General features: G+C 47.7%; 1 protein-coding gene across 2 annotated transcripts in view; it reads right to left on the bottom strand.

Annotated features, from left to right (window-relative positions):
- ELFN1 (extracellular leucine rich repeat and fibronectin type III domain containing 1) overlaps window positions 1–18061 on the bottom strand; it is a 252391-nt gene that overhangs the window by 93161 nt on the left and 141169 nt on the right. For both annotated transcript variants that reach the window (XM_083413486.1, XM_083413487.1), the window contains exon 3: window positions 11742–11907. The gene's annotated coding sequence lies outside the window, so the exon portion shown is untranslated. The remainder of the gene's footprint in view (window positions 1–11741; window positions 11908–18061) is intronic.

Below are 18061 nucleotides of genomic sequence, written 5' to 3'. Positions count from 1 at the left end.
TATATCCTCTCCTGTTACCCACAACATTCCCACACTCTTGTCCATCATCCTGCCCTCGCAGTGACCAACCAGACGTCCCAAGGGGAAACCCACAAGCAGAACCCAGGCACTAGAGCAACTCTCTCTTCCCAGGTGTCAGAAAAGGTTATTTATGTATGCCGCTACAGCGGCCCATGTTTTGTTAGCCCAAAAATGGAAAACGAGCGAGGTCCCAACCAAAGAAGAATGGCAGCTTAAACTGTTGGAATATGCGCATCTTGTGGATCTAACTCACAGAATAAGAGAGCAAGAAGAACATTCGTTTAAAGACGATTGGAAAATGTTTATGGCTTATATGGGGGATAATTGTGTACACTTGAAAACGTCGGCAGCATTAAGATAAATTCAACAGTGTAAATAAGTTTTGACAGAAGAAATAATGGAATACTGAATGGTTTAGTTTATGTAAAATATGCAGGGATTTATGCTATGCAAAATGAACCATGGAAAGAGAAGAAGGGAAGTCATGGATATTTTAAGGTTGTCTAAATGAATATTCTAATTTGTATAACAGAAAATTTAATAAAAATTATATATATGAAAGAGAGCAACTCTCCCCTGCTGCGGTTCCCAGGAACTGGTACCCAGTAGCATTATAGCCCCTAGTTATGAATGCAGAGAATAGTCATTATGGCTAGTAGCCATTGATAGCCCTCTCTCCCCATGGATTTTCACTTTTTGAAATATGGCAACCCCTACTGGTAGTGGCCATTACTGCCTCCTGTGGGAGTGAGTTCTGTAGTTTAGCTACGTGCTGCAATGCCTCTATAGGCATTGCAAAAGTCCCAGGCCCTAAGGAAGTCAGATTATCCTCCACCAGGCCCAGGGCCTTCTCAGTGATGGCTCCGACCTGGTGGAATGCTCTGTCCCATGAGACCAGGGCCCTGCAGGATTTAACTTCCTTCTGCAGGGCCTGCAAGACAGAGCTATTCCACCTGGCCTTTAATTTGAATTCAGCCTGATCTTTTATTCCCCTTCCTTCCCTCCCTCTCCCCTTTTTATGAAGATTACCTGCTCTGGGATCCCACAGCTGGTTCTCCCCTGGTCTCCTCGCTGGCCCAAACAGGACTAATTTAGCCAGCTAGCCCTGGTGATCATCTAATGTTTATGGGATGGATTTCCCCCCAAAATTGATTTTTTAATTCTGAATTTATTGTTTTTCATGTTTTATGCTGTATTTTATGCTGGGGTGTTTTTTTTGCATTAATTAAGTGTTTTAAATTTGTTGTTAGCCGCCCTGAGCCCAGTTTTCTGAACTGGGAAGGGCAAGGTATAAATAAAAAAATATTATTGTTGTTGTTGTTGTTGTTGTTGTTGTTATATCACAGAAGCAAAGAATTGCAGAGTTGGAATGGACCCAAAGCGCCGTCTAGTCTGAGCGCCTGCAATGCAGGAATCACATCTAAGTGGTGTCAGGGGTAGCTATTGTGGTAAGCTTTGGGTGTCGTTGGACTACAATTCCCATCAGCCACAGACAGAAAGGTCAGGGATGATGGGAGTTGTAGTCCAGCAAAATCTGGAGAGTCTCACACTGGCTGCGTCATAACTCTGAATGTTTGCCCGTTTTTATAAAACATCCCTCAGTGTGATGCATGCCTACTCAGAAGTGAGCCCTGCCGAGTTCAGCAGGACTTACACTCAAGTAAGAGTGCTCAGGATTGCAGACTCACGTTAAAGCAGGCAACTTTTGAAATTACATTCATTATGCCATTTACATTTCTTTATACACCAAAGGGTTCCTAAAGTGGCTAACAAGTAAAACAGCTGAAACAAAAAAAGAAGAAGAGAAATGCAATCGTTGCATTAAAACTTTTATAACCCCAGACCACAAACAGCAGTAGGTGTTAAAATTATAATCAGAACCGGCAAAACGAAAGGAATAAGGTATCAAAATACCACATCAAATGCCTTGGAAAATAGAGAGATCTTCTCCTGGCATCAAAAAGAGAAATATTTCCTCACCAGATGAGCCTACCCTTGGGGGGTCTTTCAGAGCTGGGGTACCACCACCTCTCAGGTCACCCCCCCCCCACCTCCAACATTGGTGAAGAGGTATTTCTATATAAACACATAGAACAAAATATGAGCCTGATGAATCAGGCCAATGCCCCATCTAGACCAGCATCCTGCTCTCATGGTGTCCAGCAGATGCTTGTAGGAAACATGCAAGCAAGATTCGAACACAGGAGCAACTCTCCTCTCCAGTGGCGTAGTGTGGGGGTTGCAGGGGGGGCCGGCCGCACCGGGCGCAACATCTGGGGGGGGGGCGCGCTCGCACTCGCAGCTCTCTGCCCCTACCTGGCTCACTCACTCTCTCTCACTGCAGTGCTGGCTGTGCGAATCCGATCCGAGCCGCCGGGTCGCCGCCCACTGTGGATGGGAGGGTGCCAGGCATGCGGTGCGGTGCGGAGAGAGAGAGCGAGGGACTATCTGGGGAGGGACAGTGCAGGGGGGGGGGGCGCAAATTACTTGCCTTGCCCCGGGTTAGGGGGCGCAAAATACTTGCCTTGCCCCGGGTGCTGACAACCCACGCTACGCCACTGCTCCTCTCCTGTGGTTTCCAGCAACGGCATCCAGAAGAAATACAGCTTCCAGTTGTGGAGGCAGAACAGAGCCATCCTGGCTAGCAGCCATTAAGAGCCTCATTGCCCATGAATTTGTCCAATACTATTATAAAGCCACTCAGATTGGTGGCCATCACTGTCTCCTGTAATGTCCAATACAAGGTAACACATGTCCAATATAATAAATCCGGCACAACACATATCCAACACACGTTCTCCATCACCTCCCACTCTTTGGGTATTTTGGGAGCTACAGTCCCTTCTCTTTCACTTGTACTCTCGTGCAAAGGGTTTATCTCAGCTCAAGGAATTCTAAATGACTCCATCTGCCAGCACCAGCAGGCATTCTTGATAGCCTTGCAGGTTATGTACCACAAGCGAAACACGCAACAAAATGTTGCAGCGTGGGGTGCCCACGTTCACAGTTCCAGGGAGCTATTTATTTATTTTATTTTTAAAAACCCATTTCTATACTGCTTAACATATATAAAATACAGCGGTACCTCTGGTCGCGAACAGGATCCGTTCCGGAGCCCTGTTCGCAACATGAGCAGAACGCAACCCGCATCTGTGCGTGTCGCCGCTTCTGCGCATGTGCGTGACATCATTTTGAGCGTCTGCGCATGCGCAAGCGGCGAAACCCAAAAGTAACTCTTTCTAGTACTTCCGGGTCACCGCAGAACGCAACCTGAAAAGATTTGACCTAAAGCAAAAGCAACAAGAAGTATGACTGTGTATCTAAGCAGTATACAGAAAACCTGAGCAACAACAAGGTAACGAACAGCAAATATTACAAAATTACAGTTAACATAAAAACATACTGCATTAATATGCTAATACCTTCTTCCAGGAAATTGCATTCCATTCCCCCTCCATTCCTGTTAACAGTCCCTTTTTGCCATCTCCCTCTGGCCCTGGGCTCTGAGAAAGGGCCAAGCGATTGGGGGTGGGGGGGTGTCCTTCTTCTCAAGGTGGCCAGGAGAATTCCTGGCCTACGGACACCGTTTGCCATGGTGGCTAGAAATGCTTTTTAAACCCAACCCACACCTTTAAAAATGTAAATGCCTCTCTAGCTGCTCAGGCAAACCCTACTGCTGGTGCAAGCGATATCTAAGCCACCTCCTGCGCAATGCCTGTCTTTGAGAAGAAGGACCCCGCTAGCCCCCCCCTGACAACTGGAGAAAGGGGCGCAGGAACTGTAGCCAATGGAGGAACCTATCTCTAATTGATATCTCATAGCCTTCATTGGCGTTTGCTTCATTGACCATCGAGTGGATTTCCTTCTGTTTGCTCGTTCGACCTCAAACGGCGTCAGGGACTCTTGCTCTGAATGATTTCCACCTTCCTTCTCTACTGAAGAAGAGTTTGGATTTGATATCCCGCTTTATCACTACCCTAAGGAGTCTCAAAGCGGCTAACATTCTCCTTTCCCTTCCTCCCTTCCCTTCCCAAACACTCTGTGAGGTGAGTGGGACTGAGAGACTTCAGAGAAGTGTGACTGGCCCAAGGTCACCCAGCAGCTGCATGTGGAGGAGCGGAGACGCAAACCCGGTTCCCCAGATTACGAGACTACCGCTCTTAACCACTACACCACACTGGCTCTCACTAATACTGCAAAAACACACCTCCTTAAGATGCACACGCTCTACAGAAATGGGTACACAAATTGCTTTGCAATGTATATATTTGCATATTCATTGATGTGTAATGCTGAGGACGAACGTCTTCACCCTAGCTCTGCAAACTTGAGGTGCATATTTTAGGACGCACCCTATGTTTGTAATCTTGAGTTGTTTTATGCTGTTTTTTAATAATTGTGTCTTAATATTAATGATGCTTTTAAATTGTAACCAGCTCTGGGACCTTAGGGTGAATTCTAATAATGATGATGATGATGATAGTAATAATAATAATAATTGCTGCTTTCCTAACCGGTGCCTCACTGGTTTTCATTTTTCTGAAGGGCTTTTCGTTGACTTTGTTATTCATTGCTAGAGGAAGGCTCTGTGCACTAAGGCTACAACTCTTAACCATGTTTTCTCAGAAGTAAATCCTCCTGAATTCAATAAGGCTTACTCCCAAGTAAATGGAGTTGGGACTGCAGTCTCATGCCTCTTCTGACAGTAAATAAAACAAAAAGAAAAAACAGTGAAATTCATACTGTTCGTTTCACAAGGAAATTAGAGCATTATATTTCAGCAGAAACATGCATACAATCATTTTCTGGGGTGAAATGTGCATTTATGAAATAATGCGTTGAAATGGCATATGGTGGGAGTATTTCATACAGTCCAGGACACAAAGAATAAGATATTGTCGGGATGCCTGTGTGAGGGCAAAGAGACAGGATGACAAGTTTATACCAAACTGTGAAATCAAGCTACCTTTATAAGCTGAAGTCCTAACCACATTCACATGAGAGCAAGTCCCACTAAATTAAATGGGACTTCTTTCTAAGCAGACATGGTTAGAATTGCAGCTGTGCATAGCTTTGTGATGGGCCATCAGCCACCTCCTTAATGTGCCACAAAACTGGGCTGTTTTTGCTGCTGAAGGCTAGCAGGGCATTCAACAGCTTTGAAAGGGAACATGCAGAAAAGACAACTGATTTATGAATATCGGTTGATGACTGAGACTGCACATGAGTTGTGCACTGTGAGATACGTATTTTTTTTAAAAATACGTCTATTTCTGCATTTGCAGACAATGAAACAGGGGGAAAGATTTGTCCAAAACAAACCAATTGCAGCAGATTGAAAAGCACCAGATGAAAGTGTAAAGGAATGTTGGAACAGACTGAGGCATGTTCATCCATCCTTAATTGACATACAACCAAGTTGACACAAAAAAGGGCTAATGGAGGAAGAGATTTGGCTCTGTTCATGTTTTTTGATGAACCCTTTGACGCAGCTGGGTTGAACGTGCAGGGTGACAGGAAACGAGAGAGCTTCCCATTTCTCATCAAATGCAACCAATTTAATCTTCGGCTCACAACAATTTGCTGGTGTGACATGTCAACTCACCAAGTGTGTGTTTCGTCTGTCCAACAAAAACTTACAAGTCTTTTTCTTCTGCCACCATCCGTCATTCCAAATTAAATTGCACACTTTGCAGCCTGCAAAATTAATGTCCTCAACAAGGGCTTGGCTCTTCTCAATGGGCACAGTTTACTCAATCAGCAGAACTTTGGGTTTTGTGGTTGTGGAATTAGGAGGGGGAGTTGCACAACGGCAAGGCATGCTTGGTCCATGTGGGACGCAGCTTTACGCCTCTCGTTACATGTTGCCAAATATGCAAATGCTGCACCTGGCATGGATTAATTCCTTCCTGATGCTCACGAGGAATCATCAGCTTATGGCCGGCAGCTCTGATTATTCTTATCTGAGCCTGCATAACAGTAACTACACCTTGGGCACCAAATCCTTTGCAGGCCTCTTTACAGTCAAGCTATAGTTAGCCACCTCTCTGCATCAGTGGAGTCCATATACTGGCTGGGCTGACTGTTACTCCTGCTGAGGGTTGTGGAGATAGGGTTGCTGGGTCAAGAAATCCCCAGATCTTGGGATTTCAGGGACCAAACCTCAGATCTGGGGACAGCTCCTAGTGATGTCAGGGGGTGGATCCCAGGAATATCACAGGAGTTGGGCCCTGGAATATCTATGCAATAATTTGCAGAGATGGAGGTTAATTGGGAGAGGGAAAGGAGGAGAGTGGCCCCTGCCAAAAAGTCTTTGCAATAATATACAAAGATGGATGCTGTGGGACGCGGGTGGCGCTGTGGGTAAAACCTCAGCGCCTAGGACTTGCCGATCGCATGGTCGGCGGTTCGAATCCCCGCAGCGGGGTGCGCTCCCGTCATTCGGTCCCAGCGCCTGCCAAGCTAGCAGTTTGAAAGCACCTCCGGGTGCAAGTAGATAAATAGGAACCGCTTACCAGCGGGAACGTAAACGGTGTTCCGTGTGCTGCACTGGCTCGCCAGATGCAGCTTGTCACGCTGGCCATGTGACCCGGAAGTGTCTGCGGACAGCGCTGGCTCCCGGCCTATAGAGTGAGATGAGCGCACAACCCTAGAGTCTGGCAAGACTGGCCCGTACGGGCAGGGGTACCTTTACCTTTACAAAGATGGATGTTAACTGGAAGAGGCAAAGAAGGACAGGATGAGGGCAGACTGCTCCCCCACTGGATGATCTATGTAATAATTTTCAGGGACGGAGGTTAATTGGGAGAGGGAGCAGCGGAAGGCACACCCCTCCAGAAAGTCTATGTAATAATTTGAACCTGGGTACTGCTGTGCTGAAGCTTTCAAGCTGCACACATAGTCTTCTTAACTTATATTTTAAAGGTGTTCTCTCACCCACCTAGAGATTCAAGTCCTCCTACTCCCTGGGAGGCACCAGGCAAACACCGAGACTTCAGGCCAGCCCTACGTAGCTTCTGCAACGTGGAAGCCTCCTGTTCCTTCAGACCACCCCCAGGGACCATATTAAGTTTGAGAGGGGTGAGTCTGAATCACTACCCAACCCTAGGCCCCTTCCAAACCTGTGATGCTGTGAGATTAGAATCTATAATAGGAAACCTGCCAGACCAGTTTCTTAAGGCAATGGCCTTAGCTCACCAATTGGGTGCTGCCATTTACATCAGTAAGAGGTTGCCCCGTTCCCAAGGAGACGAATGTGGTAACCCCCACCCCCACATTATCAGAAGCAGTATCACCTTGCAAGGGAGAAGAACAACAGCCAGAGTTTTGGGTGCGAGTCATGGCTGATGCCAGAAGCTGGAGAGATAGAGGCTTGTCTTGCTCTGTGCTAGACCCAAGAGCTGTGATTCAGTGCCTCCCTGGAAACTTAATGGGGAAGCAAAATCTTTTGGGGTGTTCGTGCCGTGAGCCCCTCCATCCTGTGCTCAGGGGGTGGTGGACCGCCCCGGGTGTCACCACTGAGGGGGTGACAAAATGCTGGGCAGCACTGACTGTGGGGCCTGCAATGTGCCTAAGCCACACGTCTCTCCTGGGAGTGATGCGGTGGCGTGGGTGCCCGCTGGTAGGGCAGCTGAGTGGGAGGAGTCAGGCAGACTCCTCAGAGGCCCCGCGGAGCATCGTGCCCCAACTGGCCCCACCCCACAGGTGGCTGGCCCCGTCCCTAGGCGCCCGATCGGCTTGCTCTGCCGCTGCCTGTGCTCAGGTTGTATATATGTGTAAATAAAACCATATATCCTAAAGACACCACCGTCTCCATTGACCTTCATGCCAAGGAAACCCAACTCTGTGTAAAGTGCAGGGACCCTGGAGTCTCTCGCTGCTCAGAGATTGGGATATGTTGGAAGCCGCCCTGGGAGAGTTTGAGCATCAAAGGCACACTGCAAATACAGTGGAACCTCAGTTTTTGAACATGATCCATTCCAGAAGTCCGATCAAGCTCCGAAACATTTGAGAAACCAAAAACCGAAAGCGGAAGCCTCAAAATGGAAGCTTCAATACGGAAAACTCAAAACAGAAGCCGTGTTCGAATTCTGAAGTGTGTTTGAAAACCAAGGCACTTACTTCCGGGTTTTCAGTGTTCGAATTCCAAAACGTTCAACTACGACTATGGAGGCGTTTGAAAACTGAGGTACCAATGAATATTTTGAACAAATAAACGGGGGGTGGTGTGGTGTTGTTCTTTTCCTCAAAGGGAGATGTTGTGAGCAGCTAGCCACTCTTGATTTCTTGGCCCAGCAGGACTGACTGTTTCCCGGCAGAAAAGAGGAGGAGGAGGAGGAGGAGGTGGATGGTGGAGGAAACAGATGAGCCTGGTGCCATTCATCATAATTAACAATTGTGCTATGAGTGAAATGAATCCATTTCTTCTCTTTGCACATGCCTGTCCAAAAAGACAGATCCCAAAACTGCTCCGCTTAATAATTGTCAAAACACACTCCACCCCCACCCCCTCCCGGCACCATTCGTCATGCGGAGACACAGCTCGGATCTCCTGGTTGTCACAAGATCTATTTTACATCCACTGGTAACTCAATGATAGACTCTTGCAGCACTCAATTGAAGGAGCCCTGTGGGAATCTTTCATCTCAATGTCGGTGAGATGCAGGAACATAAACGCAGATAACAAAACTGTCTTTTGTCCTTTCCATCCTGGACTGGCTTGTCTTGACGCTGAAGCCTACAATTCGCCGTCAGGTCCCGCCTTCATCTAGAGAAGACGACAGACTTTCTCTGCCGTCTCTTGTCAGTCTGAAGGTGCTACGAAGGAAGTGACTCCTGGGGCCCTGTGAGGTGGGCTGACTGACCTCCCTTGATAATAGGCCACAAAGTTTCTGTCTCAAAACCCAGTTGAGGAAGCCAATTGATTGCATGAATTTTAATCAATTGATTAAGCCATCACATTTGCATATATTTGCACGAGAGTGAAAACAGCCGCACTGAAGGGAAATAACAGGCTTAAGATCAGAGGCAGAGAGCCCATTCTCAGCCAAAGAACTGCATACTTCCAAGAGCAAAATTGTGGGAGCAGCGTGCTGGTGGTGGAAGGGGCCAGAGGCAAAATTGGCATAGTAACAGATGTGACTCTTGCCTTGGTATGGAAGGCTATGTTTCAACAACACAGAAGTCAGTGGTTTCTACATATTAAACACACACACACCCCTCTGTTGGGTGCCACTACCAGGAAGGCCCTCTGTCTGGTTTCCTGTAACCTCACTTCTCACAATGAGGGAACCACCAGAAGGCCCTCTGCGCTGGACTTCAGAGTCAGGGCTGAACAATGGGGGTGGAGACACTCCTTCAGGTATACAGGATCAAGGATAAAGAGGTGCGTCTTCAGCTTCCTCCAGAAGCTGCATAATGAAAGTGGCCAACACACCTCTGTAAGGAGGGAGCTTCACATTTAGGGGCCACCACAGAGAATGCCCTCTCTCAGGCTGCCCACCCTGAGCCTCTGACGGAAGAGGAACCACCGAGAGGCAATCTCTCTCTGGCAATCTCAGCACCCAAGAGGGTCTGTAGGGAAGAAGACCGTACTTAAGAGATTTGGGGCCTGAGTCATCAAGGGTTTAAACACTAATGTGAGCACCTTGAATTGGGCCAGGAAATGTTCAGACAACCAGTGCAGCTGTTTTGAAATAAGGGTTATACGAGCTCTAAATGGAACCCCAGCCAGAAAGCTGGCGTTTTAACGATTTTACTGCACACCATCTTGATTGCTTGTATGAGGTGGCTGTTTATAAATGTTCTCATTAAAAAGTTAATACAAATTTGCTTTCTGTCCTTTTTTTCTAGGACAGAGGCAATGGAGATGACGAACAATTGCTTCGGGAACATGGTTGTGGTCTTTGAACCTAGTATTTCCCCCCTCAAAAGACAGAGCCCTGAACAAAGCTTCATTGCAATTCAGCCGTTATCCTTCTAAAACCCAAAAATGCTCTAGCAAAGCGAAAACTACTCCCTCCTTAAAAAAAAAAGAAAGTACCATCCTTGCATTCCTGAGGAGTAATGGAAATAATCGCTTTATCCAGTGGTGCCACTGCCTAGAGGATTTTGTTTCCACTAAAATGGTCCTCTTTGTCCTTATGAAAAGCATATTTTGAATAACAACGGTGCGAAAAAATTGCAGACTGCCAGAAAGAGACACACTTGACTCTGTACATCCATTCAAAAGTTCTCTCCCTTTCTCTCTCCCCCCCTCCCCCCGGCCAAGTTCTTCTTTTCCTTTCCGACAGCGGAAGGATAAAACCCCGCACAATGGTCACAAGCAAAGGAGTCGTCCCTAGGCCTTAAGACACAACACGTCGCTTTAGCAGGGAACTGCGCTAGAGTGTACGCCAGTCTTAGGGCGCAGAATTATCACGGGCAATATTGCATGGCCCAGAAAAGGGTGGCAAGCTGTTTCCAATGGAAGAGTCTTGCAAGTCAAGCTGGGACTGAAGATTTCACAGCAAAGGTACCCATGAACTACCACATTTCCTATCCAGTACTTCTCCGTGTATAGTGGTACCTCGGGTTACAAACGCTTTGGGTTACAAACTCCTCTAACCCGGAAGTAGTACCTCGGGTTGCGAACTTTGCCCCAGGATGAAAACGGAAATCGTGCGGCATGGCAGAAGTGGGAGGCCCCATTAGCGAAAGCGTGCCTCAGGTTAATAATGGTTTCAGGTTAAGAACAGACCTCCGGAACGAATTAAGTTCGTAAACCGAGGTACCACTGTATAAGACTAGGGCTTTTTTACTGAAAAATAATGTTTAAAACCGTGAGTCGTCTTATACAATGGGTAGTGCCCAGGGGTGACGTGGGATTGGTTGATGCCGGAAGCCGGAGATGTTCGGCAGCGTGCCATTGGTGTCTGCGGTAAGGGGTGGTGTTGATCGGGTGTTGCTGCAGCAACTGGGTGGGCAATTGGCTGCTCCTGCCAGCAAGGGGACAGACGTTAGGAGGTGTCCCCCCCCTTAAAAAAACTCAATAACTCTGTGCAATCCTCCGCAAAAGAGCTCAACAACTCTGGGCAATCTCTCTCCCCCCCCCATTTTCTTAATTTTTAGTCCCCCAAAACAGGGGGCGTCTTATACACAGAAAAGTATGGTAAGTCTAAAGGACATCATTTAAAGGTCTGCAGTCTCTAAGCCGAGGATGGCAGTGGCTGATGGGAACTGGAGCCCAACAATATCTGGGAGCCCTAGAGGTGGTGGGTTCGGATTTTATTTCAGGGCTATTTCACCCGCACAGGTTGGCCACCTGACGCTGGCAAAAGCTAGGAATGACTCGCCTTGTGTGACAGAACTGCCACCTTGCCCTTGGGTTCGTTTAAGGAACATGTTGTAGGTATTTTTGCCATTCAGAGCAACAGATCACCAGCGGAACACAGATTTCCCAGTATCAACAACGACAACAACAAAACCCAGATCATGCCTCGACTGCTGTCTATATCTGCAGACGTATGTTGAGACGCAAACTGCCGTTTCCATTCTGAACCATTGTCAAAGGCCATTTGTATTCCCCGTCTGGGAAGACAAAACAAACAGACCTCCCAGCGCTGTGTGCGGGCTCCTTTCAATGTGTGTTTTATCAGAAAAAGCTTCTCTCCCTCCCCAGCCTCTGAGCTTTGCGTCTCACGCCTCTCCCCATAGACTTGACTGAAAAGGTCACCTCTTACCTTGGTGCCGGAGACTCTGACATCCGAAAGCAGCCGCCAAATGGATGTTCCCCAGCGGAAGTCATGGATTTTGCCTTCTCATCATCTGTGTGTTGCTGCCAGGCACAATGGACTCAGGGTTTCTGAAGGTCTTGGAAGGACCGGGTCACCAAAGGTGGCCTTTGAACTGCAAAAAAGGAACAGGGACCAAAGAGAGAAGGTTAACATCTGGTCAAGGGAGGGAGGGGGGAAAAAGACCTGTGGAAAGAGCAGACCTGACATTTCAAACAGACAGTCGATTCGAAGGACAATGGTCAAGAGTGTACTCCAATGCCAGCAGCATCAAAGACCATGTGAATGGTTTTGTCTGGTCAGCTGAACCAGGTGGGGGTAGCTGATGGGTCTCAAACCCTTGGTGAGTTAGAGACTTCCCCCTACATGTGAAGACAGAATCTAGCAGATGAGACTAACAGTGGGTCCAATGGTAAAGAAGGTGGTTTCTGCGCTTTGTAGAGGGAAGTGAGGGGCAGATGGTCTCACAGTGGCGTAGCGTGGGGGGTGCAGGGGGGCGGCCGCACCGGGCGCAACATCTGGGGGGCGCTCGCTCGCACTCACAGCTCTTTGCCCCTACCTGGCTCACTCACTCTCTCTCACTGCAGTGCTGGCTGTGCGAATCTGATCCGAGCCGCCGGGTCGCTGCCCACTGTGGAGGGGAGGGTGCCAGGCATGCGGTGCGGTGCGGAGAGAGAGCGAGGGACTATCTGGGGGAGGGACAGTGCAGCGGGGGGCGCAAATTACTTGCCTTGCCCCGGGTTAGGGGGCGCAAATTACTTGCCTTGCCCCGGGTGCTGACAACCCATGCTACGCCACTGAGTGCTCATAAACTTGGGAAGGTAGCCCATCTAAGAGAAGGAAAACTCTGATCCTAAACCTCTGCAGCCTTGTGGGGTATCTTTGGGAGAAGCAAAAGGCTAAGGGTAGGCAACCTAAGGTCCGGGGGCCGGATGCGGCCCAATCGCCTTCTCAATCCGGCCTGCGGACAGTCTGGGAATCAGCGTGTTTTTACATGAGTAGAATGTGTCCTTTTATTGAAAATGCATCTCTGGGTTATTTGTGGGGCATAGGAATTCATTCATCCCCCCCCCCACCAAAAAAAAAGTCCAGCCCACCACATGGTCTGAGGGACGGTGGACAGCTGAAAAAGGTTGCTGACCCCTGGAGTAAACCCTACACAAATCTGGAGCCAAGTCCCTAAGGAGGTTGGATGGCGCCTTGTACTCCTCCTACAGGCAACTCCTCCACCAGTCTGGTGCCAAACGTCTTGCTCTGCCTTCCTTTGGACCCCATCAGTGAGGCCAAGAGGGGGGTCTTGTCTTCTGGGCGGCCCAGGATCTCCAGACACACTGCCCAGTCTTGCGCCCCAGGAAGGTTACTTCACTGCTGCTCACACAGTGGTTTGACTTCACCCTAGTAGACACACCCCATTGTCTTTCTAGACCAGTGTTCCCCAAACTTGGGTCTCCAGCTGTTTTTGGACTACGACTCCCATCATCCCTAGCTAGCAGGACCAGTGGTCAAGGGTAATGGGAACTGTAGTTCAAAAACAGCTGGAGAACCAAGTTTGGGAAACACTTCTCTAGACAGACATAAACCAACAACAACTAGGTAGGTATACATGTGTATATTAGGTATACATGTACACAAGTTAGAGTGCACACTGAAACGCTAACAAAATTTTGTGAGGACTCTTATGAAAAATGTGTGATCTTATGCAGAAGCGTCCACCCCTGGAGTCTACATGTAGATATCATTAGCATTTCCTTTGTTCTGCAATGACAAACTGGGAGGGGGGGACCCAGCCCCCTCCTCAAATGCATTTCAAAAGGAAGATATAGCCATTTTGGTATGCAGGTGCCCTTCACATCTGGCGTACTCTGTGTGAATTTTGCACTCAGATACCTCCATCTTGGCGTGGCCTTAACCCTCCTGCACATTAGGCAATTTTATTATCTTCAAAATCCATATCTACACATTTCAGATGTATTGGGCAAAAATCCTATTAAGGACAACAAGATTAGAAAAGGCCATTATGATCTAGTGCTGGATGGTTCCACAAAGAGAGTAATCTGCAGCCCCCAAGGTGAATGCCAGAGAAGATGGAGAGACCAAAAGGATGGGGGTCAGCACATCAAAGGAGGCAGGTCGGGGGCTGGAGAGACGTTAATGAGTCCGCGAGCAAATATTAACAAAGAGAATGTCGGCTTGAGAACATCTCTCGGGCATTTCGCAAGGTATCTGGAGGGAGAATGGCTACAGCATAATCAATCAGATAGATGGGTTCCTCAAGGTTTCATGGGAAAGCGAGAGATGCTCAGGATGAGGTCTGACATCTGTGCTAGAAAGAGAAGAACACACGGCAACAATTCCTTAGGGAAAACCAAGGTGCAGCCAGGTGACAGTGAGATAATTCAGACACCTGACTGCTGGCTCAGTTGTAAGATGGTAATTAGGATCGAGCTGAAAGTACTCACAGGTGTTGTTGAGGTGTTGGCTTTCTGGTAAACATCTCAAGCAGGTCCAATAAACTCCTCCCTTATGGCTTTTTCTAGACCTTTGTTTGCTTTTTATTTGCCTTGCCCTTGCTTGTCCTCACTGTCCATTCCTCTCACTTGCCTCCAGTGACTTCTGATTGGCTATGCTGCATGTGATCCTTGACTGGGCTGCACCACCCATGGAGAAGCCTTGGGGGGGAAATGGCACTGAAGCCAACTCCTAAATATTTTTGTCCCCTCAAGAGAACTACACCTGGGGGATTAGGGGTCCTGGAGGGGGAGTGTTTTTAGCGCCAGATTTAGGGTGGCGCTGTGGGTTATACCACAGAGCCTAGGACTTGCCGATCAGAAGGTCGGCGGTTCGAATCCCCGCGACGGGGTGAGCTCCCGTTGCTCGGTTCCTGCTCCTGCCAACCTAGCAGTTTGAAAGCACACCAGTGCAAGTAGATAAATAGATACCGCTCCGGCAGGAAGGTAAATGGTGTTTTCGTGTGTTGCTCTGGTTCATCAGAAGCAGGTTAGTCATGCTGGCCACATGACCTGGAAGCTGTACGCCAGCTCCCTCGGCCAATAAGTTAATGCCGCAACCCCAGAGTCCGCCACGACTCGACCTAATGGTCCTTTACCTTTTTAGGCAGCTGAGGGGCTGCAAAATTGGGAAGCTTCATAACTGAGAAACTTCATTTGGGGGTGCCAATTTTTGGCTTCTCACAGGGTGCCATCTTTTGAAAGATTACCAAAGTACGTCCCTGGTGTTTGGGGTACAGGGGAGGGCTGGAAGAGTGGGAAGTCCAGAGTTCTTCTACGGCTCAGATTTTAACTTGAGCTGGGAAAGAATTGCCAAGGCAAGCTTTGCAAGCCCCCAGAGCCTGTAAAAACGAGCCCAAATTTGGAAAGCTTCACTGGCACTTCTATTAGACATATAAAACCCCTTAAATTGGCAATTAATTGCACGTAACCAACAGATTAGAGCTTAATGGGGCTAATGGGCAGGGAGGAAAAGAATGGAGGGGTCCTGGGATTTTTTGAAAAGCAGGGAGAAGACAAAATGACAGAAGAAACTCTAGAGATGCAATAAAAGACTGACAGGTTAGGTTCCTCTCCCCTGAAATAGCATCATCCATAAGGTGGGAGGAGAACCTCCAGGCAGTGGTCTGTGGGGTCATGACGGGGGAGGGATGAGGAGCCCCTGTTTTAAACTCTGAAATGTTAGAGGTGGATCAAAAACAGCAAAGTTCTTACCCTGAGGTACTATTTCTGGGTTAGTGGAGTCTGTAACCTGAAGCGTCTATAACCCGAGGTACCACTGTATTTATTTTTCCCGATTTCAACTATAAAATGGTGATTTTCTTGAGTCTGAATGAGAGTACCCCAAACATTTTTTTGAGGAAAAAAGCACTGCCCGGATTAATCTGAAAAGGTAGTACAAAAACGGTGTGGATAGAAGGAGAAGCATTTTGGGGAAGGGGTGCTTTAATGGGGTGATCTTTATCGATGGCTTGCCAGCCCTCGGCTAAAATTCATCTGGTGCATGACAGAGACTTTCTGCATTCATATGGCTTCTTTCTCAGCCCCGCCTGACAATAGCCTCAGCCTCATAAGTCTCGAACGGCGGTTGAGAGATGCGCCCGATAAAGATTTTGCTTCTGGAACGCAATTCCGCTGCAGAGGAGGCAGCCGGGATAGATCGCAGCACATTCATCCATCACCGCAGGAGCCCGTGCGGTAATAACAGATGTTAAAAGCTGCCAAACTTCTTTCTGTCACTAAACTAAAGAGACGTATAATCCCCGAAGCACAAAGGGAGCACATCTGATGAGCACAAAGTAATTTTTACATTCACTTTCCCTGAACTTAACCACACTTTGCTAAAAGGTATCACACTGCCGTCTGAACAATAGCGCCGAACCGGGCAATCAGCGCTGAATGAATAATTTGAAAACCAAAGCGCCGTTTTGGATTGAACCAGTTCCCTGACACATTCCGATCTGACTTTCTTCTTTTCTTTTTGGGTCGCTGCTGCTGCTGATGCTGTTACTAGCATAGCATCTGCAATTTTTATCTCTTCCATCCTGACAGCTTATATGAAACACCATTTAAAAACACATACTGATAGCGGACTGTCAGGACTTATATCTCCAGTTCCTAACGCTGCCATGTTCCCTCTTCAACATTCTGTGGAAGTCTAGATTGACTCAGGCCTGCTCCTATCTTCAGGAGGGGAAAAGGCTAAAGAAAGGGTCAGCAAACTTTTTCAGCAGGGGGCCGATCCACCGTCCCTCAGACCTTGTGGGGGGCCGGACTATATTTTGAAAAAATAAAAATGAATGAATTCCTATGCCCCACAAATAACCGAGATGCATTTTAAATAAAAGGTCACATTCTACTCATGTAAAAACACTCTGATTCCCGGACTGTCTGCAGGTCAGACTTAGAAGGCGATTGGGCCTTAGTTTGTCTACCCATGGGCTAAAGAGTCAACCCTACATTTCTACAACGGCCACTCGGATGCTACTAGCCCAGAGATGGAAGGAAGAGGTAACCCCAGCCAGAGAAGAATGGCAAATCAAGTTGATGGACTATACTGAAATGGCAAAACTAACTGGGAAGCTCAGGAACCAAGAAGACAAGAAATTTTAAAAAGAATGGGGAATGTTTATAATGCATATACAAAATCATTGTAAACAGGTCCAAACATTAGCAGGATTTTGAACACACTTGTAATGTATAGATAATCTAGGAAGATGAAAAATTGGAGAAGTACGGATATGCAGTTGAAATAGAATCGACAGGACCCATGGAAGCGGGGGCGGGGGGCGGGGAGAGGTCAGGAGATTCAGAGTAACCTCAATAATTGGTTTTGGAAATGGTTTTGTTGTATGTTTATATTTTGGAAAATCAAATAAAAATTTATTTCAAAAGAAGAAGAGGAGGAGGAGTTTGGATTTGATATCCTGCTTTATCACTACCCGAAGGAGTCTCAAAGTGGCTAACCATCTCCTTGAGGAGATTTCACCCCTCCCATATCCAAGAATCTGCTGATGTCCTCTGCTGATTCTCCAGAGAGGAGGGGCGGTTTCTGCTCTCTACTTATTCCGCTCCAGCCTCACATCAAAGTGTCGGGGGGGGGGGGGAGAGACTGAGTGTTAGAGAGAGATCGTGTGTATAGATAAGGTTGCTGCTAAGAGCAGCTGCAGACACTCAGTGCAGTCAGTTCAGCATTTTCGTTTAGACCTCATTTAGCTCTGTATATAGTTGTGTATTATAGTTGTAGATAGAATAAAGAAGATATTCTACAGAGCTGCTCTCCGAGTTGTTTATGCTCTGCTATACTCTGTTATACTCTGCTGTGCGACGACTGTCTTCTTTTGGAAGTGAATTTGGTGCTCACAACTCTAAGCTGTGAGTCCACAGCACTTTGACTTGTTCCTGTGGAGAAGGTGGCCTCTGGAAGTGCTACCCAGCTCGCCTAGCCCAGTCGGGGCTGAACTGTATGAGTCCAGTTAGTGACACTGGCTCAAGGGCGGTGCTGACACTCCTTTCCCTTCCTCCCCCACATCAAACACTCTGTGAGTTGAGTGAGGCTGAGAGACTTCAGAGAAGTGTGCCTAGCCCAAGGTCACCCAGCAGCTGCATGTGGAGGAGTGGAGACGCGAACCTGGTTCACCAGATTATGAGGCTACCGCTCTTAACCACTACACCACACTGGCTCTCAGTGTGTCAACCCTATTCAGATCCAGAGGGGAGTCCCTAAGGCGGTTGGATGACACCTAGTAGCCTCCTTTCAGC

Source organism: Podarcis tiliguerta, assembly GCF_965153285.1.
Source record: "Podarcis tiliguerta genome assembly, chromosome: 14".
Taxonomy (NCBI): domain Eukaryota; kingdom Metazoa; phylum Chordata; class Lepidosauria; order Squamata; family Lacertidae; genus Podarcis; species Podarcis tiliguerta.
Note: the sequence above shows the minus strand (reverse complement) of the source record. Positions and strands in the feature narration are given on the sequence as shown.